At 26.5% G+C, this 26,343-nt stretch overlaps 1 protein-coding gene across 4 annotated transcripts in view; it reads right to left on the minus strand.

Moving 5' to 3' along the window:
* LOC113550513 (disintegrin and metalloproteinase domain-containing protein 11) overlaps positions 1-26,343 on the minus strand; it is a 225,288-nt gene that overhangs the window by 168,383 nt on the left and 30,562 nt on the right. The window lies entirely within an intron of this gene.

The following is a 26,343-nucleotide window of genomic DNA, read 5'->3' on the forward strand; positions in this document are numbered from 1 at the left end:
GGACCAATTGATTGTTCACCCAATCCGAACTGCACATGTCATTGCGCGTACGTTTATGATGTCGTGTTTATCCACTAAAAATAGTTTTGATAACCCAACTCCCCGCCCCCTAAGTCGATAACACCACACCGAACGCTCAATCTATTTTTCTATATCTACTTTTACATCTTCGTCTTCTTCTTCTTCTTCTCTTTCAGTTTCATTTTTGATTGATACACGTGGGTAATACATAATAAATTGATTGAAACACAACACAATAATATTATGATTCAGTCGCATAATTGTAAAAGGAAAAGTGGGAACACTTACGTCCCTGAAATTTTTGTAAGAGGATTAAAGTACTATTTTTCTCCAGATATCAATCAAGTTATACATTCGATTTTAGTGAATTAATTATCCCCTCCCCTATAGTTTTTACCCGATTACACAATATCCGTATAGAATAATGTTGTTGTTTGCACGCATTGCACATCATAGGAGTAGCTACACAAAATAATAAGTTTTTCTGGAACACATTTTTAAACATTAAAATTAAATAATATTTAGTTTGATCCTGAAGAGGAACGGGATAAACGGTACTTGTCGAATATTTAAGTATCGAGAATTATAATAGTTGTATGTTTCATGTCTCAACTATAGTAGCCTACAATTAGCTGCTGTTTCTATATTTATAACAGCTAATACGGTTTTTCTTATTTAGAAGAATAACTATTATGTTCGAAATCATAATAATCATATTTTGTTCAATGTTATCTGAGACAAACACTTTAAGTTGCTTTTATTAAAAAATAATAACAATTTTTGAACCAATTGAATCCAACCTTATAGTTTTATTAAAATAACTTTATGCTATTGTTTAAATGTAAATACAATTAACATGTGCTTATACATTTTTTTATAATATTATTATTTATTTCCATACACAATTATTAACACACTTTATTGAAATTTAAAATTGAAGATTTTACTATTACCCACACAATATGTCTTATAAATATTTTCATTTATTAATAAATATAAGCAACTAAATTATTGATTCTTTCATTTTTAATATAGGTTTTAACGTTCTAAAGTTTTGAACATTATTATAGTCATTAAGGGAACTTCATTAAATTACATTTTATGATAAAGTAATAAAACTAAAATTTTTGAAATGTAATTATATTCTTTCTATAGATTTTAAAACGAAATTAAAACTAACATTTTAATGTCCAAATATATTTTTACTTAGAGAGATTTAGCAAAACAATAAAGTTTATATAACAAAATATTATAAAACATTGATACTATAAAATAAATGAAAGAAAATAATGTAAAACCCGGGAAGATCTTGTCGGATAATTTAATTATCAACAGCTTAGAAACTGTATTTTAATTTATATATTATAAGTAAGAGCATCAGAGATTCTTAGACGGTGCTGAACAATTGAATATTATTTTTTTTTTTTTTTTGCCTAATTTGGCATAAAATGTACTGTTATAACACGATTGAAAACCAAATCAAATATCATATGTAATATACATAATATATATATTTTTATATATATTTTTAAATTACAAATTTCAAAATCAATCGTATTAAAAATATTGTGAATACATTTAACCAAGAACTAATCATTTTAATCTATAATTTTTCTTCTCAATTACATGCAATAGACTGACAATAAATTATCATCCATTAGGATTAGTCAAAAATAGCTATATAAACTATATAAGCTATAAGAACTTATATCATTATTGTTATTTTTAATAACATACACGAAAATAATCATAATATGTTCATCCGTAGGTGCGTTCAACCATTATTGTAACTTTTATCGTTTTTTGTGAGTGTATGCCTACCGTGTACCTACCACAGAATAGATTAAATATACGTAATTACTAACACTTAGTAAATATTACGTATATAAAATCGTCAGCTGCCATACGCGGAGTAGACTACTTTTATACAGTTATATGCACCAGAATTTTCCCTCCTAAACTGTATAATATTTAAGTTAACAGTGATGATAACACATTTTTGGCCAACCCCCCAGCAGTGATCATTTGCTGTCCTGAGCTTTTACAAAAGGAAGCTGTGAATTAATGATAAGTCCTCGAGTAAATCAACAAAACATACTATGAATTGGCTAATTATGAAATTTAAAAATTGTTTATTTGATATTTTAATAGTACATAATATCATGCATATAAATTATAAAGTTGTATATTACACATAATATTTTATTTTGTGCATAATCGGATTATAATTTATTTTAACAGGTAAAAAGGGATCGATGAGGCTTCGTGTTACTAATTTAGTGAGCAATCAGGCTATGATTTTTTTTTTAGGTCAAAAAAGGAAAAAGTGACCATTATATTTGAAGTGCTTTCGAAGGTCGTATAGTTTCGTATAGGATATTTGTATTATTTTTAGAAAAAAAATTGTAAATAATTTTATTTATTTATTGATATCAAATAAACTATTATTTTGATAATGTCAAATTCTTATACGAGTACATTATTTAATTGTAAATAATTGAAATTATTATTTTTCTATGCGGCAATTTAGTAAATAAATAGAAAAATAAAAATAATATTAAATGTTATTTTATAAAATAAAATGTAATGTGCAGCCATTATACGTTTAAAGTATTAAAGCGATAGAAATGCTGTAATTGTGAAATGTCATAAAAATTGAACGTTAATATTTAGAACAAATCAAAATATTTATAGACATGAATGTAAACGTTTCCTGAAAGAACTTTTATCATGCAACTACACATAAATATTATATGTATAAATAATAAAGAGAAAAATAAACTTCTCAAAGTGTAGAGTATTACTAAAAATAGAAATTACTATCATATAATTAAATAGGTATACATACAATATAAATTAAATAATTTTGATGGGATTCGAAATCGGTCATATATTTGTATTAAAATAAACAGTCTATATTATATTCCCTTAAAATATAAATAAAATACAAAACTCATGTGTGAGAATTTGAGAATATTCTTTAGTAAAAAATTGAATATAGTTTGAACTGTTATTTTAAGGAGGGGGTAGACAAAGATAAAACAATTAGTTTTTAAATAATCAAAAAAACTAAAAGAACGAAAAATATAGTCCCGACGGAATACCACTTTGACAAAATATATTTTATTTTTTTTATTATAAAATGAATAATCACCCATATGGACTTGACATTTTCAACAAACATTTGTATTTCAACACATTTTGGTTCTTTACGACATTTATAGACAATTTAAATTTTCAACTATTTTTGATATTTTTGATTTGTGTAGATAAAATGTTTATTTCTTAGTCAATAATCTAATACAAGTTAGGTTTCTCATTAGTTGTTTTAAAATTATTTAAATTAATTGAAAAATTCACAATCTGAATTTTTTTATGTAATAAGATATGTTGTTATTCAAAAAATATTATCTCTAGAAGCCTGAAATACCCCACTATTCTTTAAATAAATATTTTCTAAGCAAAATTACATTTTAGACAAATTTTTATACCGATAAGTAAAAGATTAGTTGACGTACATTTTTTTCTTTTATCCACTAGTAAATTATTAGATTTAGGGTGCAATTTAAAGAAAATATGAAATTTTTGAGAAATATTAGTGATTATAGGTCTCATCCTTAAGTTTATTAACATAATATAATGTATAGACCTACCATAAATAATAAATTCCCCATATTCCAAATTTTCCGCTCTACCAGCTGTAGGGTACGAAATTATGCATTCATATTTAAATCTTGTAACAGTTATAACCCAAAATCACATATTTTATGAAATCATTAATTTATAATATATAGTATAGTTAATATTATTTATTACCATGGTTTAAATGATATTATATTATTTAAACTTGATACGTTGATTAAAATAATAATTGATGACCTTTTTTTTAAAAATATTAAATTAAAGAGACTGTTCATAATATTCTGTTGTATCGACGTATATACCAAAAAAACTCACATAAACATAAACCTAACCTAAATATGGATAGCACATAACTATAGCAATAATTCAGTTACATTTACTATAGATTTTGATAACAAAATTAGAGTTATAAAAATACTAACTATAAAATCATTAAAATATTTCTATAGTACTTAAATTTGAAAAAAATATTGAACGAACTAAATTGATTATTTCACATAAGAAAAAACCATTAAATTTACTGTCAATCTCCCAAGACGTGTTCAGTAATTAATAAACATGAGTTAAACTTGAAATAGGCATTAAGTTTTGATTAAATTGTTCAGACTAAATGAAAAGTTCAATTAATATTTAAGTTATTTGTTTAATATACATTGAATTATTATTTATTCAAAATATTAGTTCTAAATCTATATACTAAATAATTATTTTTATTCAACTGATATTGTCGTTATACGAATATTATTTCTATAACTATTTACCACAAATTGTGCAATTATTACACAATATTATTCTATACAATTCATTATCTGCATCAATATTGCAATGGAAATTCTATACCTAAATCAACCAACTATAAATTACCTTTACTCTCTTTGGATTTATACTCCATTGTCCTAAAATATAATACGACCAACTACTGTGACATGTTTCGTGTTAAAAACACGTGGGTACAAAGAAGTTCGTCACGGTGATAGTTGTCTACTCATCTAATCCATAGTGGTTTACACCTCGATAAAATTATATTACTTTACTCACAAATAATTATACAGCTTTAGTGATATTGTAAATATTATATCGCACCACCACTAACTAAAAGGTATTTTTAATAAAGTTATTGAAGATGTTGCAAATCAACAAACTTGGTCAAATTGAAAGACGATTTTGTAAATTGTATAATAAACTTCAATAATAAAAAGTAATATTCCTGCATTGAATAGAATAGAATTTCATTTTTTTTAATAACTATATAAAATTCATTGTTTAACACTTAATTGACATGATAGATATAATTATAATTCACGTAATGATTGTGAATAATGATAACAACCCTATTCCAACACACATTAATAATATTTAATTGATATTTATAACTGTTGATAATGATATGCATATGCATACTTGAAAATGTTTTATTTTTAACAAAATCAAGTACGAATAAAATATTTTAAAAATTGCTTAATTATTATTATACGATTATATATTTATAGATCGGCGTTGTAAGATAGATATGTTTGCTATTTATGACTCATATAGGTACATGTAGCATGAGAAATTTTACTTTGTAATACAACATGAAAAATTGAAAGTCACGTTTAAAATTTAAGTTTTTAAATGCTAAAACCATAACGCGTATCGCCATAATAAGTAGTTATATAATAGATTAATGTTATAATAACAATAACAATTAATTTCCCATTATAAAACGTAAGGTCGTTGTGTATATTTTTGAAACTATGGCCATTTTCTGGCCACCGGAAACATAACAGCGTGTGATAACCCAAAATCTGTTGGGAAAGACAGCAGCGGACAATATAATGATTCGCCGATAGCCCTAATTCCCGCCTCTCGCCGCGGACAAACTCGTCCCTTCACCAAACCTATATAAAGTCATCTTTTATTATATATGTATATACTCGTATATACAATCGATCGTTCATCGACGAAAAGCAAACCGGGCGATGGAACGAAAGCGGTAGTGCGTGGTATATATACACCTATATAGCTAGAGTGACGATAACGGCGGCGGGACAAAATCAGTAATTTTCAAGAGACAAGCGGCACAATGTGGTAGGAGGGGCGTGTAAGAGGGATGGGGAAACGATAATATAGAAGAGCGTTCGCTCAGAATTAGTTCCGTTCGGTCCCTTTAGCAAACAACATAGACCTTTACCAATAAAGAGAGAGGCGCTAACCGAGAAATAGAGCCCTCTACTCGACTAAAAACCACCTCCTCTATGTATTATTGTGTGTATATGTATCTGCGCGCGCGCGCTAGTGCGTATCTATGAGTGTGAGTGTGTATGCGCATACACATATGTGTATGTGTTTGTGGGTAGAAGGTTGCATGGGGTGGGGGCCTTTGGTCGCGTTTCACAAGCAAAACTCGTACATACATAAACACACATACACATACTCTCACACTATAACCCTTTTATATGTATGTATGTGTATGTGTATGTGTATGTGTATGTGTATGTGTATGTGTATGTGTGTGTGTGTGTGTGTGTGTGTGTGTGTTTGACTTGTAAACCTCATCCCTGGATGATGACGTCTATTTCGACGTTCAGAGGATCAATACCGATACGATGAGCTTGTTTTAAGCGGCTTCAATCCATACAGATAGAACATAATATGGTCCAAACAATCAGAATAATATTTATATATATATGTATATACACATACATACATTATACGCATGCGTACGTTGTTATATGAGCTATATTTTTTATTTCTATTTTTTCACTCTTTCTTCTCTAACCCTTCAAATCATTACGTATGCAAACGCGTATGTAATCTCGGCAGGGTTGGCCGGACACATTCGTTATGAATTATCCACAGAGACCTTTAATCCGGATGCGCGGGCATCGCCGTCGTTTTGCATTGAAAGCGCAATGTTTTCGATCTACCCTTCCTGCGGCGGTCTGATGAACAATAGCTTTTGTTTTGCGAACACCCAAACCCGAGCACTATACGCGTATATATGATAAGAAGTACCGACGGCATCCGACACAGGCAAATCGTATGAATATATGTCTACTTTTTTGCGACCGTCTAAAGAAGAATTGCTCGTCGTGACTCAATTTATATTCGAACACAATATACCACCACATTACTACATTTACCAACTACGGCGTACCAACTGCTTACCTCCTAAATATAGATTCGTTATTTTCATAAAGGTGCTCCTACAGGACACTAGATAAACATCATTAAATTAATTAGTCCTTATATAACACAGCGGCTGATATTTTAATCGTCGATTTGTTTATTTTTTATTCTCAACTGAATTTTTTAATCTAATGAAAACTTGTGATCATTATATCACGGTGCGATATTTCAAACAGTATTATAACCGTTTTATTTTCATAGTATCATAGACCCAAGACTAAATCACATTTAATACATAATAGAGGTAAATATAATATTCTATGATTATACCTTTAAATCATATTATCTCTATAGCATTTTGATTAATATTCACGAGAAACTCATTAATAACAATTCTATTACGTTTGTATAAAAATTCAAATTCAAATTTTCCTATTGTAATTGTTTGAATCAATATAATTATTTATTATCAAAACTTTTAATGTATTTTTATAAATTAATTGAAACCCTAGTTGATTTTTATAAGGTAAATTTCCCTAAATAGGTAGATTTCAGAACAAAACACATAAAAAACCGAATAAAGTACCATAACAATTGAAAAATGTGTACACTATTTAATAAAACGTACTCTTAGTGTTGTATAAAAATAGAAGTGAAATATCGTTTCAACATAATTTTATTATGGTAATATAAAACTGTTAGTTTTATTTTTATAAAACTACTACACATGTTATCGCAATTTCCGAATAAAAATACCTGACAAGTATATACATTTTAACGAGTTTAGCCTTACACTATACAAAATAAAATAATATAGTACCTTTTGTAAAAATGAATTTTGCTAAAAAAATATTAACATTTAAATGCAATTCAAAGTAAAAACACTGTGTTTTTAATATCCTCATAATTTTTTTCTGATAATTGTATTATATAATTTTGTTTTTATTTCAAAATTGTTTCATTTTATATATAAAATTAAAAAAAAACATTTATAACCGTCATTAAATAATCATAACCAAACATTCTACTTGTAATAATTAATACATGGTAACAACTAACAATCATCTAAAACATAATTGAAACAAATAATTTAATAGTAACGTCATAATATGTCAAACATTAATTGACCAACAAGTTACAACCATTATAAACTATAATAATATTATGTTACATTAAATAATTAGAAAGCTAGTCACTATAATAAATTGAATATAATTGGATCATTACAAAGCGAAAAAAAGTATAAATAATTGATCTTTCATAATTTTATTTTTTATGGCTGCCTTTAGTATGAAGTCTATTAAAAAGTTTAAGACTTTAGTGTGTGATTAACCTCTATAAAATTATATATCCAAAAAAATACCAAATGCAAATTATTATTATTATTATAAATATTACTTTATTTTAATTTTGTACTGATAATAAATGAAAAAAGTTATTTAACTTAATAGTTTACATTTTACTAAAAATAAAAATGAAACTAAAAAAATAATACTTATTTACTAAAATATAAACATTTTACAACTTATTTACTGAAATATAAAAACGTTTCTACTTTAAAATAAACGGCTGTCGCATAAAAGTATTCAAATGGATCAATCTTGTAGTTCTCTTTCCACCGTGCTTGTATACGTACTTTAGTAAAGTATCTTAAAATAAGTACCTAATAAATATAATTAGGTATGACGTATAAATAATTATATATGCCTATATTATATGAACCACACTGAACATTATGTTGATCCAACTACTTACGCAAACACTCCAAAGGTTTTGTAAATTTGTGGAGACCACTTCGCTAAAAAAAAAATAATAAAAAGAATATGTGATACGGCGATGCTGGATATTCTTTCAGGGTATTTGTTTAGGCATATAATATAATTATTCATACGTCATTACTACGTACCTAATTAAATTTATAACATATTTTTAAGAAACCTTACTAATGCAATACTTATTAAGCATGGGAAACAATTAATATATTATTTACGCTGTATTTTAAATTAAGAAAATTTTTTATTTTACATTTACATTCGCAAGAGTATTTTTGTATCTGTGTTTACGATAAGTAGTAAAATAAACTTTGAAGGTGATTTTGGATAGAAAATTGGATATAGTTTGTACTGAATTAAAAATCTAAAGTAATAATTCCCAATATTTTTTTTTTTTTATGATTAGAAAAAAACAAACAAAAAATTAAGGAAAACGGGAATTTTTACGAAAATCCAATATTATTATTAAAATAAATGTTTTGTACCATTACTAAAAACTTTACTTTATACTATATACTTAAGACTTAACATATTATTCTTATTATTAATTATACGAAATTAAACTTTAAAAATAATGTAAATTAATATTTAATTTTAATATTGACTCAAATTTAATAATATAATATAAATCTATACGTCATGTTTTATTTTAGCTATATGAAAAAAAAAACATATCATGAAATAGACTTAGTGATATAGGCTGACAGACCGTTTCCGCTCAGAATCGTTTTTCATATACAACAATATATTGTTGAATTCAAATATAACACACCCATAATAGTAAACCACTCGACACATAATATACAGTAGAGCGGTGCCTTTTTTTTTTTTAGATAAACATTTTATTTCCATTGGTACAAAATTTAAATATAATAATTACATTTAATAATATTTTATCTGATGCACTACAAGCTAAAAAAATCATATTTTTGTTTTTGGTAGACAATACTAACAATTAATAAAGGTAGACCACATATTAAATAACGGCATCTTTTTTTATTACATTTAATAAGTGAAATTTATATCATAGTTACCAACATCAATCTATATTTTTTTACACTTAACCAAAAAGCGTGCTACTAATCTATTACCTATCAAAATTAATGAATATAGACGTTTAATGCCTCTGGTTTGACGATAACCTTTAGAATTAGTATTACTTATGTATAAAACAACTACATTAATACACTTTATATAAAATAATTTAAATATTTTTATGAAGAATATCAAAAATTCGAATGATTTGTTCTTACTCACAATAAGTTTGGAATTTCCAATAGTTTTTTTGTTTAAAAATGATTGTAATTATTATTTCTATACAAGTTAAAACACATTTTTCACTTTCCATGACAACTATTATTATTATTAAAGTAACGTAAGAAAGCCGTTATTAATACTTCCATTCAACTACCATTCCTCAGTTCGATTATGTAGATATAATAATTCTATCTACGGGAAAAATCAAAAACTAACGAGTATAACAAATCGATCAATATACTATAAAAGTCACTGTTGAGCTTGGGTATTGTATAATTGTTCAAGATTAAACCAAAAATATACTCGGGAAGTTTCTCACAAATGTATAATAAGCTAAATATTTACGAGTATTCTAAGAGGGTAAAAACAAAAAAATTGCTCTAATTTCACTTTTCACGGACGATTGACCATCAATCAATTCCGCAGCTTGGTTATCAATCAACGTTGGGTCAACCACTACCCTATTTCCGCCATCTACGTCTAGTCTACTGGGAATTTCGATTTAATTTATTTTGGACGGGTGTCTGATATAAACGAGCCAGCTTGCAAGTTTCTCGCTACACGAGACCTCTAAGAGAAAGAGTATAGGAGGTCTTCGGGCATAATTAGGAAAATGAAAACTCCTGAAAATATACACTAACTAAAATCGAGTGCTTTTGAAAAATTGACTTTTATTCGATTGGTCAGCAGTCAATTACAAAACTGTTTTTAATGGCTCTTGCAGATTGACACAATTTGAACGTGTCAGTTTAATCTTTAATGAAGTTTATTAAAGTTTTAACTTACTTTGATTTTACTTTGACCACACAGATGTTTGTAAATGTTGATAATGGTTAAGAAATTAATTCAATTATTGTTTCAAAATAACGTTAAAAAATCGTACTACCTATTTAGTATTCATTGTTATTTTAATAAATATTATTTTTTGCAGAGGCATTTTCTATCTGTACTACAAACTACAAAACTCCATTAGAAAAACAATAATAAGTTATACATTTTACCGCAACTTGCTGCATTATTGATCATTATGGCTGACCGCATACAACCAGATGGCACCTAGTTGTTTATTATAAGCCCTTAATAGTACTTGGTTCAAAATTTACGACATAATAAATAAGTAGAACATCAACTTTTTCATTGTAACTACATAAATATTCTTAAATATTGACCATGTGGTAGTTAACTCCAAGATTTCAAATTTAAATTTAAAAAATTAGATAAGTGGATAATTGCTCCGCTGTACAGTAAAGTCTGAGTGTATACCTCATATTTGAGTAGATCACTGTAATGTATGTGTTAAATTCAAATCCAATGAGAAATCATTGCATAAGAAAATCGATTATAAGCGATGACAGTTTATCAAATTAAATTACTAAGTATATTTTGTATTTTATACGTATTTTAGTATTCAAATTGCTATTAGGTATAATATATAAATAATATATTTATTTTAATATTAATAATACGATATGTTGACTTATTTTTTTCGAAAATATACCATTTATTATATCATCAATTATTATAATAGTATATATTTCCAATATTTTTGAATTACAACAAAGTAGTAAAATCGTTATTGTTTATTTAAATATCTAATTTCATTACAATTTATATTTCAAATAATTATAAAAAAAAAAAATTGCTCATATATTTTTTAATGTATTTTTATTTCAGTAAGAAATTCATATTATCATTTTTATACTGTATTTTCAGACCTTAATTATAACAATTAAACATTTTATAGATTATTAACTTCAAAATAATTTGCAAATTTTTGTGATTTTTAAACTAAAAAATTTTTACTTCTACAAAGGGTGACTTTAGACAGAACAACAATTTTTAAACACCCAATTGTAAAATTAATACATTCATAATGTGTATATTTATATGTATATATATATATGTGTGTGTGTGTGTGTGTGTGTGTGTGTGTGTGTATAAATATATATATACAGTACAATAATTCATACTGACGATGATGTAAAATTACAACTAACTGTAACATTTATTACATGTTTTATTTAACTATCATAACATTCATTATGTAGTAACTAGTAAGTTTAATTATTAATTGTAAAATAATAATCCTATAACAAAAAACTAATCTATTAATAAGACAATGAGTACAATGGTAAAAAAAAAAAAACTGAAGGTAGAACGAAAAAAATATAATTGTAAAATAATTTAGTATCTATCTGATAAGAAAAACGGTTTTTATTTAAACACGGAAAAAACCCATTAACAGAGATTTGTCTGAATAATTTATAATTTTTATAATTTTTGAATATCAGTTTAAATTATGGTCTGTGTGCTAATAAACATCAAAAGAATAAAAGCCTAGTATACTAATGCGTGCATGTAAAATTATACCGAACACAAAATAAAATAATAATTATATTATTTAACCTTTTAAACTAATTTAAAACATACAACCCTGATATTTTCAATTACTTGGTATGGAAAATTCAAACCATATTTAATAATAACGTTGTAAAAGGGATCGTAAATGCATGTTTTTGAAAATAAACAGTACACCACAAGCACCACAGGAAATTTTTTTATTTTGAGTTCACATTATACTGCACACGGCATTTCATAGATGCTATATGATATACAGTACACAACCCACGTTGGATGTCAGATTAACGTACTTCATGAATTGGTTTCTCCTTTTATTCATTCTATAATTCCCTGTCATGAATTCAATCTGATATATTAGGTGTTTAAAGTGAACTTCATTTTTTTCACCGGACAACACTATCAAGTGTAAAGAAATAATATAATTACCTGTATATTTTTTTTATTTACTTAACAGTTAACTTTATTATTGTACCTATATATTATGCATAATTTTAACATTAAATATAGATAGTTAGAATTTAAATAGCGTAAAACATTTATTGGTTCTCAAATAAATTGTTCATATATTGTTTAAATACTATAAATTGTTTTAATAAAATAGTCTTGTAAATGCCTAGATTTTTATACATAGATAACTTAAATAAAATTGCTGACAAATTAACATGAAAAACATTTGTACAGAAGGTAACCTAAATAAAAATTAATTAACATAAATTGAATTCTATGTTTGAAAAATATTATACTTATATATAATATATTCAGACATAAATCCAATAAACTAAGGGAACTAAGGGGCTTTAGCTCACCCCTTTTTGGAAATTTTATATATTATATATTTATTTATACAATAAATAATTCACCGCCGTAAAATCCATAGATTTAAAATATAAACAAAATTATTAATATTGTTATAAAATATTATATATTTAAAATCTATATAGGTACATACTAAAATTATAATTGTGTTTTTTCTGAAAAAAAATTTTCTCACCTAAATGCCTGAATATATTATATTTGTAGTTAATTTTAACAAAAATGTAATACAAATAATAGAATGTGTCACTGACATACCAGCTCGCTTGCAAATAAATTATAAAACTCCACTATCTGCCTCTTGCATAAACTATAAGCATCTAAACTACTTGAATATCTAAGAGAAATGAGAAATTCAACGTATTAAATGTTCAAAAAGTTTAATAAAAATTTGCTGTTACCAATTTTTAAGAAAAACGAAATCAAAATCTTCTTAATAAAGTATAAGTAATCCAAATACATATTTCTATGAACTATAATAATTATTGAAGAACTCTTATCAAATAGGTAATCATTTTTATTATCCTAAGTTTATTACATTATTCAACAATTTTATTTAAAATCTTGAATGAAAAATAAAAAAATATTCTAAGAACATTTACAAAGCTCAGTTAACATTCACGCATGCACAAATACTAAAATGTATTTTATCGTGTAGTTTCTTCTTACACTTGTATAAATTATAAAGAACATCGTAAAATAGTCTATACAAATATTTGAATATACTATATAAATAATATATCCAATTCATAGCTTATAATAAACTTAATAAAAATATTTGGTACTTTTTACTACCCAAACAAGTATCAGTATAGAAGAAGAATAAATACTTCACTTTATTCAGAAATTTCATAAAGAATCTAAAAAAAGGGCTAATATGGAAGTTGTAATGGATGTAACTTACCTAAGATAAAAATAAAAACATGGTTACAAAACAAATACATTCCTTCTTCATAATCTTAAAAAAAGGGAAAAAATTATAAATATAAAATTACACTTCACATTTTGTTTCAAATTAAAATTGTATCCAAAATACGAAAATTAAATTAAAATAGTTTCAATAAGTTACAATAGATACTATGTATTTATAAGTATTTAAAAAATATATTTTGAATACAATATTTACAAAAATTTAAAATGAAACGTTAGGAATATAGTTACAATGAGCTAATCAATTAATTTAAATATTTTATAGTTCCCAGCAGAATAAATTTAAGAAAATATGTGCTATAGTATTTTTAATATATTGAGTATTATTACATTTACTCTGAAAACTGATTTATTAACCCGTCAAATGTAACTAAATCCTTATAAAGTTAATGGTGTATTAATACATATACTCATATAGTATAAGAATCAAAATTAGATATTAATAGATATTATCGACTAAGATTTTCTATTTTAAAAAAGTCACAAGATTATTAACAATTGAAATTAAGAATCAATTAGAATAAAATTGATTAAATCCTGAGAAATTAATAAAAAAAAAATGTGATTAGTTGGAACTTGCTGCCTATATAAGATCATACATTTTTCCAATAAATTAATTAATAATAACAAAATAATCAAAAACTTATTACTGCCTAGAAAATCCTTAAAGGTATTTGGAATAAAACAATAAATATATATTATTATAATAATAAAATAAATTTCAATGTTGCGTGTGAGATGTCAGCAAATCACCACTTCCAATCCCCTTCAGTATTACCGTATACTTATTATTATTTTCGTTGTTGTTATATTATGTAAGAAATATTTCAATTAATTTTAATGACACTTAAAATGTATATTCAATCAAAAACCAATAGGTTATATGTATATTATGTTCTAATGTATAACTTTTTATTCTACTTCTTACTATATCGTGAAAATAACTTCTATGCGGTTGATTCGTAGTAGGTACACTATAAATCATTTGGTCTGTCTAAAAGCAGTAAATGCACAGTAAGAGTATGGTTTTTATTATTTTCTTTTAATGAACCTACAAATGTTGCTACAAATAAAACCTTCTATAGGAACCTTTTAGTTTTTTTTTTTTTCATACGAAGTGCTACTTTTTTTCAATCACCAATTCAGGCGAACCTGACATAATCTATATAATTGCACTCGTAAATATCTTCATTTATTACCAGTGTTGATCAATTAATGAAATAAACATAAACCATATTTTATTCAAATTGTCGTATATTACACTATGTTATTGTTCTAAAGAGTCTAAAATGACCATGCATTATAGTCTTAAGTGCTTTAGTACCCTTAACAAACCGGAACTGTTTTTACAAAATCGTCTATGAATCGACTCAGAATACGGTCTGAGTCTTATATATTTTGGTTACACTTTTGAATTTCAACTTGAACATTTTAACTTAAAGCCATTTATAAGATTTATCAGTTTTAAAAGTAATCTCCTTAAAAAAAAACTAAACAAAAGTCCTTTAGAAAACAGCTAACGAAAGTAAATGTATGGAGATGAAATCACATTTTTTTATTTTATAAATACGTAACGTAAAGTATTTTTAAAAAGAAAACAAAACAAAAGTAAATACAACCATTAGCGAGGAAAATGTTTTTGCTACTAATAAAAATTCAAATTAAAATAATTTTTTTTTCATAGGTAAGTATTAATTTTGGAATATATTTTTTTTAAATTTATAATGTGTATTCATAACAAATTCATTAATAATCCTTAATTATTTCATGTCTACTTAAATTGAAGCAGAATTCTTACAACAAATTATGCACAAAGTCAATATGTTGTATAAGTGTATACAGTTATTTTTTATTTGTATTAAATAATAGTAAAAAAGAAAATTTGAGAGATATAATAAGCAGTTGTTCCAAAAAAGTATGAATCATGTATTATTTTGGGTATCGTCCAAAGTAGCGAAAAAAATTAACCATAACATTTTAAGATAAGTCACCTTTACGTGAATGTGTAATGGTTAGGAGACAAAGTCTTTACTAAATCAAATTCTCATAAATTGCTTATTTTATTTCAAAAATAAATTAGCTAATAATCATAATTAAAATGTTATTTAGAGATACTGTATTTTGAATAAATAGTACCTATAATTTAAAACGGAGTATTGAGTAATAGTACAATATATTATATTATGAAACAATGTTATAGATTACGATAATTGATAAATAATAATAATTGTAGATAACTGTATTTTTTTGTAGACAATGTATTATTGTACTTAAAAAAACAAAAAATACTTCAATATATATATATAGCAAGCTTTTTGTACCGTTTTGATGTGGTGGGGTTTTTTGGTCAATATAATAAGGAACTTGAGTCGTCCAAGAAATGTTATTTATCATACAGAAGACTTACAAAATGTTTTTTTTAAGGAAATTATAAAATATTTCAATCAGATAGTATCAATACAAAGAAGTACCTATAATAACTGCACTTAAAATTATCATATTTTTATATTACAAAAAAAAACAAATTATAAGCAATATATTATAATAAATATTATTTATAAATAATCTATACTTATCCATGTACAAATATACACACTGCGTACATTTTGATACAAAATTAATTTCAAATCGAACCAACAAAAATAAAAATAAATGTAGTATTTTTCATAGTAAAACATAAAGTGAATAAAGTTCATTAATCATGTCAACGAGAGAGCAACGGAAATGGTTATTACCACCTCGCTCGTACACGTTACACATAGGAAAAGGAACATTATAAAAAACATTGTTTAGGAACATTACAATTATGTAGTTATTATTATTTTCATTATCAAAAGTATCATTTAAAATTGATAAAAATGTCGATTTGATTCGCAGAAGTGAAAGGAAAATAATTATTTATTTTACTAGTAAGTACTTAGCAAACACAAACATAAACATTAATGATTTCTATATTCGAAAATTTTACCACAGTATGCATAAATAACTTAGAGTATCCGTATTTTTTTTTATATTATTATTTATTAAATATACTTGCATCTGTAAATACAATTAATACAAAAATTAAATTAGTTAACGTTTGTACATGACTTGAAAAACACGTGGGAGAGAGCAACTATCTATATTACTTCCAAAATACCCACGTTGAAAATAAATTATAAAAAGTTTTTTAATTTAAAAAAAAATCACAAAATCTGAAAATTTACTAATTCGTTCATAAACTAAATTTAGCAAAATATATTATTTCATCTTATACCTTCTACAGTATAAAAAGTATAGGTGCCTACTGCATGTATTTTAATTTATTTATTGTAATATTTGTATATATATATATATATATACATTTTAATTTAATCTATACCTACATTACATATATTCCACACTAAAATAAATACATTTTTTTTTTTTTTAATGTTTGACATATCATAATACATTTAAAAAAATTCAGGCTGGATAACATGAATATAAAGTACCTACGATAAACATTGATTCTTCACAATATAAGTATGTTTATAAATAATACTATAATAACTACAAATAATTCAAAATTAATAGATTATTTTCATGTTATAACAAATTTTTATTTTTATTATACTGTACAGTACTTTCCTATACTTATGCAAAATTAACTAAACCTTAAACTTTCCATTTTAATTTTACGAATCGATCGTCTTGTAAATATAATTGGATAAAATAAACATTATTTTAATCACTATTTAATATAACGATTTTTTCTTTTAATTAACACTAATAAAAGGGTTTGAGAATTCTCGCATTTACATATTTTTTTACATTTGTTATAGAATATTCTTGGTAAAATGTAAATTTGTTTTTTAAAATGGTAAAATTAAACACAGAATTTTACTTCATATAATTATTGTTCCTGCATATTTTAAATGATTTTTGGTCATTTTAATTGTATACTTTGAAAATTTTTATTGTAATAAGTTGCAAATTATAATTTTACCAGAAATAAATACTTTAATGTTATTTAATTGAGCACTTTTTCATAATGATTAAATAAACAAATCAACTAGCTGCATAGTTTTAAAAATATTTGATAATTTTAATTGCATATTTTTAACATTTTTAATTCAATAAGTCCCGATGATTAATATATATCAAATATAAAATATATATTTTAAAGCGCTAAAGATTAAAAATGATAAATACAATAATTTATTATTATATGATCGACGTTGCATAAAAAATATTTATTTTTTTTTGTTTTTAGACATAAACATAATATGGATATTTTGATAAAATTGAAAATATTATTATGATTTATCGGTAACCGTATTATTTGCTTAGCGAAAATTATTGTAATATAACAAGCAGTAGAAGAAATAATAATAATATTAAATTACAATTGAGCGAGTAGTGTACCTATATAAAGTAATAAAGTACATTAAGTATGCCGTTGCTGTTGCGAGCACTATTAAAGTGTGTAGTTACGGCTGGTACAGATTAATTTCGACAAGCAACAACAATATAAAATCCTTGTCATATACAATGCAAATTTAATTATATGGAAGCGACACAGAGTGCTTCAGTATTGTTGTATTTGTGTGCATTTTATTAGTACATTCTCTTAATTTTATCGATGAAAAAAGTTGGATAGAATACAGAATATACGTGTTGAAGTCGTTCAATTCAAATAAGTGACGTATTATTGGTGAAATATTACTGTCGTAGAAATTATACAGAAATGATAAATCATTGTAATTGATTGCATATATTTTATAATGATAATCAATAGTCATAGTATTATATAAATTTCCTAAGTGTTATATTGAAACAATTTAAGAACCTAATATTTAGTTATATTTAATTAAAAATAGTTTAAATTAAATTATTTTTGTGATTTTAAATACATTAAAATAAACTCCGATTATAGTTATTGTTTATATAAGTGAACAAATGTTAAAAAATGAATTAATTTAAAAACATTTTGGCATAATTAGTTGATAATTTGAGTTTATCGTTTTAATTTTATTAACATAATCATTATAGTTTACAAAGAGCCATTAAATAACAATAACCTAGAATAATTTATTATTATGCGTTTATGTGCGTTTTACCTGTGGCAGGGACAGGAATTAGGAATATATTCGTGCTAAAAATTACCGTTGAAACACGTATTAGTGAAGAGTAAACAAAAATTCAATTCCAGCCGCTTTTTGTCGCTTGAAGTTTAATTTGATTTTTTAATAAAATGGCTAGACTGCCACCGTGTGTACGTATTATATGCATGCGGAACATTGACGTCACTCTTATTGCCGTTGAAAATTCTCTATAGAGGGTGCGATCGTGGACAGGCCGACGGGGAGGAACCATCGGTAGTGGTGGTGAGGTGTCGCCAGGGGACAGTCGATAAAATGCGGCGATAACGGTACGGGTCACGCAATCCGAGTGTGAACTCCTCTTTGATTATACTTTTTGCCCCTCCTGTACACGTTTTACTGCAACGTTATACCATTTCCCTATACACACACTTGCGCTGACCCACACACACGCACACGTACGACGTACCCACACACGGAAACGAATACATGGACTTAACACGTATACACAAACACACACATATGCGTCCACACTGCCCTAAGCATAAATCTCGCTATTCAATTTAAAGACCGAGTACTTCGTTGTATTAATGTAGTGAAGAGCAAGAGGGAAAAACCATTTACTGTGTATAAAAACAGCTTTGACTAAGATCCGAGATTGGATTTGGTAAAGGAAAAGAAAGAATGATCATTCATCAGCCATGCAATTAACATTGCTATAGACCAATTATGCCAAAAGACTTAAGTTATATAGAAAAATGAAAGTGGTCCCATCACTTTTCTATATATATATATATATATAACTTTAAAATAAACAGGAAATAAAATTATGCGTTCAAGATAACCTTTTTGAAATACAAAAATTAAGAACAAATTATTTCATCTGCCTAGTTTCCCTTACCACTTTTGATGATTTACATCAAAACAGAACAAATAAACTTAAAACCACAAAGATACCTTTATAGTAGATACTTTTAACCGTTTTTACACATTTACCCCAAAGAGAAAGATGGTAATTAATATAATATACACAATGTAATTCTTGATTTAAAAATTAAATAAAAACTAATTTTTGAATTAACAGCTTAAAAATCATCTTATCAATATTATTATTACAATACTAACCTAATACAGTTATACCTATTCAAATTATAACCATAATTTATAATATAATAGACGATACACATATATTATTTAAATTTATTTCATATGTTATATTATCGATCCATTAAGAATATCGATACCTATAATAATATGGCTACATAATATTATTTTTTTTTTCAATATCCTCACTCATACTGAATAGGACTTAGAATATTTACTATTTATTTAAACATTTTTATTTCATACAATTTTATTCCTTAATCATATATTTAAAACATACTTGTCATGAACAAATTATCAAACAACTTATACTGACTACTATTTATATTTTATAGCAATACAACATATTATACGCAAATGCAGAAATTGACTACACTGTAAATATTCAAAATGATCTAAGTAAAAATTTAAAAGAAATAAAAGTATACAAAACCTTTCTATCTCAAAATAGAAAATTATAATTATATGGCCGTTCATCACAAATCCCAACAACAACATGTCGGTTAGAAGAGTTACCGTGGGAAGTTCCGTTCCCCGATCAACTTTAATTATAGCAGTTTGTTTGCAAACAAACTGTTGAAGCGATAGACTTTGGAGATATAAGCAGTTGGACGAAGGGAGTTTACTGGTTCAGCGGTGGAAGAGGTTTAATTAAAAACAAACTCTTCGTCTCTCGTGCTCTAATCGAAGTTTACAAAACATCAAAAATATCTTTACTCAGATTTTCACCTTGCAGCGTTCCATAGTACCGTTTGCAGAATAACGGTTGTCCAACAAAACTATTTGGACCATTACAAAAAGTTGTTAACACTTAAAAAGTTTTACGGAAACATCTGTCCTTTTTATTTTACAATGAAGACAATCAGAATAATATTTAAAACAATTTACACGATGCTAATTATGAAACTGAATGCTCTGTGAATATCTATGCTACGAGGTATTGCATAATATTGCGATTAAAAAGAATTAACACTAACTGCAGTCCATAGTTTATTCTTGACGTGTGTAGTTTTTAGAAATAATAATCTACAATTCTGGTTGCTATATCGAGACACTCAGTAGCATTATTAATGAATAAATCAGACTAACAAGTGATTTCAACTATTATTTACACTAACAAATTATCAAACCATCGACGAGTGAAGTCATCAACTTGCGTATTACAAAAGGATACAAGTTATTGAGTGGTTGTCGCTCATGCTCGCTGACATCCACAGCAGTAATAACAGTATATAGTATAATAATACGTTTATACTATAATAACGGTACAAGCACAATACGAGTATAATGATGTTATAATTAAAGCTAGGAATTATAATTTTATTATGATCTCTATATAGTCTATATAGGATACAATTTTCCAAGTACAAGGATAAAATATTATATTTTATGCGCCGACAAGCTCAACAATTATATTTTTATTTTTTAAATTAAAATTTTAAAAAATGTACAATTTTAATAATGTGTTTTTTGTATTTTATTTCAGATTCCGGTTCATTTTTTAATCATGAAAAATAAAATTAATCGTAAAATATTGTATATACCAATTTATTAGCGTTTACACATTCAACGGAGTAACTATAATTACTGTCAAGTGTTATAGTTGATAAAATGTATAATTTTATGTAATCAATAAAAAATAAGAATGTTATTATTTTTTAAATATGAATAGGATGAAAATAATCGCAATTAAAAAAAAAGCCTTCCTATAATACATCCTTTGTAGTTCTTAACTGTTTATAGAAGAATTTTACGTTTTGCTTACGCTATAACACCATTAACACCGTAATAACAATAGTCGTATTCGTATACCGCGCGATTACTGCCTCGTTCGACCGCGTTTAACTGTGAATTATTATGTTTTGAGTCTTGTCAAATAACGATACCGAGTGTACGATATACACACATGTATATATATATTTTTTTTTTCACGCGAAAAACGAGTTTTGAAAAAGTCGTTAGTGGAATTGGAATTTCGGCCGCTCAGAACTATTGGGATTGCTGACGCATGGACGAAAACAACGGAGGTACGAAAAATATGGCGACGACGAAAAGTTGCCGGCGGGAGTGATCTATATATACAGCAACGGCAGAAGTGGCGGTGTTTGGGAATAAAAAATATATGATATATATATATATATATATACACACGCACACGTATAATAATATACTCCTATAGCTCGGCGGTGGCGGTGTCAGTCTGATTACTAGGACGGCAGTGACGGCGCGGCGACCCGTTCAAAGGCGGCGAGCGAACGAGCGGGTCCCTCCGGGGCGTACACACGCATAATATTATCGGCAGTGGCGGCGGCGGCCGCGCGTCCCGGGTACCTGCCACCACTACTACTACTACTACTACTACTACTACTACCACCGCCTACCACTACCTGCTGCTGCTGCTGCTACTGCTGCTGCTGCTGTTGCTGCTGCTGCTGCTGCTGCTGCTGCTACTGCTACTGCTACTGCTGCTGCTGTCGTCCTCAGCATCGCGCGGGCGGCGGGTTACGTACACCAAACACAATTATGCAGCCGCCGCGTGCGCCACCCTCAAATATATATATATATATGTGCGTGTGTGTGTGTGTGTGTGTGTTGTATACATAATACATACACCTACGCGCGTACGCGGGGAGATAGAGACATCGTTAACGGCGTGCAATTGAATTATACACGGAGCGACATTCGCCCAATCCCGCGCCGACAGCACGACCGGGCCTCGTTATCCCCGGCGACGGTGGCTTTTACACGCTCTACCGTATATAAATGTATACACTTTTTTCTCTCCGCGCATATGTGCGCGTGTGCGTGCGAATGCAGTGACGGCGATGGTTAAAGAGTTGGATATATGATTCAACGCGAAATTTTCGTTTGGTTTTTGTTTGTTTTGTTTTCACGCCGTGACGATGTACGAATTACGCGACATTAACGCCTTGTGTTTTATTACATATATATATATACCTGGTTACGCGATAATAACCCAAAAAAGCAAAAGCGGCAAACTACAGAGTCACTCAAATTTACAACAAAGTTCGAGCCCCAGCTTATAATATTGCGGTTTTACAATATAATATCGCGGCGTTGATGTGATTCGACACGAACTATTTTAAGGCCTTGACTATAGTCCGTGTTTATTGATTCGATTATTCGCCAAATAACGTGTCCGTCGCGGATGTTAGTCTGAGCTTGACGACACAAATAAAACGTTTATTCACTCAAGTGTTTGCCCTACGCCGAACCGAATATCGACTATCACTACAGGCTTCATCGAATGGCCGACGAACTCTACATCTGACCCGTAGACAAGAAATTTATTTTTCAAATAATCTTTTTTTTTTTTTTTTGGCTGATAAATTAAATTAGTTTTACATAGATTTTGATTTTGTTTATTGATTTCACTTTTTCAGAAAAAACATATACATTACATTTTTATGGCTACCGAAAACTTCATAAACTCTCCTGTAATGACCCTCAAAAAATATTAATCTGTAATTCCTGGATTATTATATATTATTGGACTTTGATTATTATATTGTAAACTGCATTGTACATAGATGATAGATATTCGGGATGCGAATGGCTTTGGCCACTACTTGACACTCGTGTCATTATACGCATGTTATTGGAATTCGTAATCGATACCGGCAGGCCATAAAATGATTCAATACTAGCTTGATATTTGCAAACCGTACTCTAAATATTGTATATTTTTAAAAACGATATTTTAAAACACACGTGTCACTAAATAATATAGTTTATGTATGTACGTATAATGTACGTCGTACATCAATTTAATTTAAGCACTTTTCGTACGCCCACGTGTCAACAGCTGAAAACATAAACATTGTATGACCTTATTTATAACTATTGTGAGTTTGATAATTTTGACCATTTCTAAATTACAATATTAATACCCCCGTGAACATAATTATGCACATCGTACTTTGTACGTGCCTTCCCTCTACATTCGATTTTTTTTTTTTTTTTTGTATTAGTTATAATATGCAAAGGTACCAAAAATATTAAAATATACAGTGCATGTCACTAAGCAAATTGCTTTAGTTGGGATAAAATATGTAATCAATATTTGTACCAATTGCGCCCTATCAATGTGGTGGTTGAAGAAGTGACGCTCTCCTATCTGCCAAATAATTTACCAATAATAAAACTATAAGTAGGTATGCGTGTGTAAATATTATGGCATAAATAACAGTACGTTTTGAAGAACAGTAAAATTACTGAGAATAATATAAAAGTAAGTATCGATATTATAATGTGTATAACTATAGTGGCTGATTAAAAAATCATTAATTTATATAGAACGCATTATTCAAATATAATGCTTTTTGAAAAAATAGTAAACAATATGTTTTAAATATTAATTTGAAATAAATTATAGTTTAAAATGAGAAGAGAATCGGTATATTTACCCCAACTCATTAATATTATAATAAAACAGTACAAAATGAGTCAAAAGTAAATAATTTGTAATTTGGGTTAAATCGTAAAAGCTGACTTATTTTATTTATCATCACTGTTTATATTTGACTTCATTCACTTAATAACTAATCATATCAATCGTATTAATAATATAGCTTTATAATTATATAATTAATATAGCATTATTTCTGATAGAAGATCATTGGTTAAAATTTTCAAGCAAGTTTCATTTGATGCATATTTAGTATATATAAAGGAATATATTATAATCTTAATTTTAAAATTTTAATTTTGGAAGGGCTTGCTAGTTTGAATTTTATAAATTATAAAAATGAAAGGCTGTTAAGGCTTAAAAATATCGACCACTACAGAACTCTAGCATAAACCTTAATACTTTATATGTTTGCCGACCATCGGTGTCTGTGAACCATGTTATCATATTTTTCACCTTAACAGAAAATTTTGTTTTTCAAAAGTTCATTATCTGTAGAAAAAGTATACAAAAGTCACATCATTATGAACAATATCTGTTCATAAAATAGTTCGTATACTAAGATCTAAACAGCGTTAAATAATAAATACCTATCTTTACTGTAACACTAATATAAATAATATATTTTTATACTTTACCATGCCTCATTAGTAAAAACAGTCATAAATTTACTGATAAATAATCAATCACTCACCTGCAAATAACAAAAATCATTATTAAAATTATGCATGTAATTTAAAAAATGTATGAATTATTATCTATAATCACATAATATATTAGTTTGGTTGAGATATTAAAAATTAATAATTACATTGGTTATTTACAACTTACAATAAGCATTAAGCATTAAAATATTTATTACATAGTCATATAACTGATTTTCACATATATTTAAAAATAAAGCAAAAAGAAAAAACGATTGTACGTTTAGGTGGAAACTTGTAAAAAAATATTATTTTTATTAATAAGTAGAAACATAAATACACGTTTTTCCTCGTTTGCATGATTTTATATTTTACATTAAAATTACAAAAACAGAATATTTTCCATTTGAATGTCAATTTTTTATTAGGATTTCAGTGTTTTCAATGTGTAGGCTTAATTTGAAAATAATTATAGTTTCTGTTTGTTTTACAAAACAAAAAGCAAAAATAATTAATGTATGCAAGTATGAAACTTTCACTAATTTAAAATGTTTTTCAACTCAAATGGAAATCCCAAATTTGTTAATAATAACAAACTATAACAAATAAAGTATTATTTCATTAATTTTAAGTATCAAATAATATAACTATTTTACAAGTTGTACAAATTTTGACAAAATAAAAAACGGCTGTATAAATCTACATTTATTGTTTTAATTTAAATATAAATACTAAAAATACAAACAAATATTTCACCAAAGTATAAACTGCAATTGATGAATAGTTCCAAATCTCTCAGCTATAGAATACTTGAGAAGAAGATCTGTCAATGCGTAATTGTACTAATGAGTAATTTTTAAATCTTAGATGGAAAAGAATTGGAATTTCACCACAAGAATTTTACTACCATGGACAAGATAGGCAAATACTTGTAGGTAAATGTTATATTGAATGATGCCAATTCTTTTGGCATTATTGAACAAAATACTTTTAATATATATAAAAAAAAAATTCTGTAATATTTCAAACAATTAAAATCACCAAATCCAAAAATACATTTAAAAATTAAAAATATTGAACTCATACCTAACTTGAACTCAACAAAGACCTTCAACCACATGTTAATACAATATTATTTTTTCAAAAAAAAAGTTTGACTTCAAATAAAATTGTTGAAATCATTATATAAATATTTC

The sequence above is a fragment of the Rhopalosiphum maidis genome, chromosome 1, assembly GCF_003676215.2.
Source record: "Rhopalosiphum maidis isolate BTI-1 chromosome 1, ASM367621v3, whole genome shotgun sequence".
In the NCBI taxonomy this organism is placed as follows: Eukaryota; Metazoa; Arthropoda; class Insecta; order Hemiptera; family Aphididae; genus Rhopalosiphum; species Rhopalosiphum maidis.